Source organism: Cyclospora cayetanensis, unplaced genomic scaffold (genome assembly GCF_002999335.1).
Source record: "Cyclospora cayetanensis isolate NF1_C8 unplaced genomic scaffold, CcayRef3 CcayRef3_contig_512, whole genome shotgun sequence".
In the NCBI taxonomy this organism is placed as follows: domain Eukaryota; phylum Apicomplexa; class Conoidasida; order Eucoccidiorida; family Eimeriidae; genus Cyclospora; species Cyclospora cayetanensis.
The window spans coordinates 1,508-3,386 of record NW_020312495.1 but is presented as its reverse complement, the minus strand read 5'-3'; the positions used below and the strand labels follow the sequence as shown (position 1 = coordinate 3,386).

Genomic DNA, 1,879 nt, shown 5'->3' with positions numbered 1-1,879 from the left:
GTTCTGTGTGCCGGCTGCAGGACTTGAGCTAGTTTCGGCAAAAATTGAAGCAGTCAAGGCGTGGCCCCTACCTTGCGCACCCCTCAAGGATGCTGCGATGTAGTGCATGCGTACCTCGTATTGTGGCATTTGTTGAGGCTGGACCTTTTTCGAACTAAAGAAACGATTCATAGAACTTTTACATACTATGTGCAAATGTTTACACAAAGCCCAACAAGGAGAAGCATGAAGTAAATAGCGGCGGCTGGCTATGTGTTTCGAGCCTGGAGACATGGCGCACTTTTTACCACAATCAGTGGTGTGCCTTTTAAGGTGACCAAGAGTTTACGGTCAGATGGCTAGGACTATTTGCAATGCTACACATCGATGCTGGTTTTAACTCTAGCGATTTTCCCATCAGTTGGAGGTGGCATAGAACTACCAATATCAGCTTCCCAAAATGAGATTTCAAAACTACCCGAGACGCTCGCGAAGTTTGTCAATCCAGGCAAGTGACCCGAGGGGTGTCGGAGGATCCATATGGAGCCGTAGAATAGCTAAACTCCAGGTCTTTAGAGTGCCGAGAGCACACTAGACGCGAACTCTTTAGAATAGGGTAGGCAACGCTATTTTAGTGGTTGGAAGAGAGCTACGTGCCGGAGTCCTTGTCTTGGGAGAAGTTTCTGTCTGTTTGGCTCACAGGTCTATGTGCAATCGACCATACTGCTTGCATTCTCGTGTCCTTCCCGTAGCGCATGCTTTTCATGGAATGCTCACCTTCATCTATAAGTTGCTTGAAAATTTTAGAGTTAATATTTCAAAGGTGACATGTATATCTAGATTCATGTGCAGGCACTCTCAGATATGTGGTCTCAACACTCTTGCCTTTTGTCTCTTGGAGTTTTAAAATCGACCATGCTGCACGCACAATCGTGTTGGCACGTAAAAAGTGCTCCGTAGGGCCCGTGAGCACTGATATGCTAGTGTGTATATTTATTTTCTAAATATTCCATTTGATTGTCTCACAGGAGGAGGCAGACACATTTCAGCGCTCCGACGACACCACGAACGAGTACGGTGTTCCCCAGTCCTTTTAGGCTAGTGTGTGCATCTTTCTATGCTTCGAATTATTTTTTGGCTGATATTCATTTTGATGTTATCATCAGCAACATTTTTTACTTTCCTGTCTGCCTCGGGAGTGGGGATGAGTCGGGAATTCTTCCACTGTCTTGCATGCAGTTGTTCTCGGCCGACTGACATGGAGCAGGGCGGCGTGTGCTTTGAAGTCAAGGGGGGAAGACGTACCAGACGAAGCACCACTTAGTCACTTTCTAATGCATTAGCTATTTTCAACAAAAAACTAGTCGAGAATTGATCTAGTGCTTCATGTGGCCGCATATCTTCTTTATTGCAGTGTTTTGTTTGCTAAAACCAGTAGAAGAAACGTCGTTTGCATGTTAGCAAAATGCTAAGTGCAACTAGCTGTAAATTATCATATTGCTGACGAGGAAGTACATTAAGAAAGAGCCTTTATTTCTGGGAGAATCGCAAATGATCATATCCATCAGGCTGTGTCATCCTTGCACAGGAGCCATGCTGATCGTCTCCGTATCGTTCCAACTTTAACAAATGGCACTCCCGTAGGAGTTCATCCTATACCCTCACGCTTACTGCATCCGGTTGCCGTATCGTGCATTTTTAAATCCCTACCGATCCACAATGACTAAATATCCAGGCTTGAAAAACCAAGCTGACAGGCGCTTATAACAACTATAAAGTTTCTCTTTTGAGCCCTGTTCAGGCATGTGTTTGCACTATTAAGCTTCATCTACATTCATTTCCCTTAAGAGTGGCTGCAGACTGGGAGCAGGGCTCCCTACTATAGACCAAGGGTGCTGTT

The 1,879-nt window shown here is 45.2% G+C and overlaps 1 pseudogene; it reads right to left on the bottom strand.

Annotated features, from left to right (window-relative positions):
- Window positions 1-1,527: 1,527 nt before the first annotated feature.
- On the bottom strand, window positions 1,528-1,628 carry LOC113146705 (annotated as a pseudogene).
- Window positions 1,629-1,879: the final 251 nt, after the last annotated feature.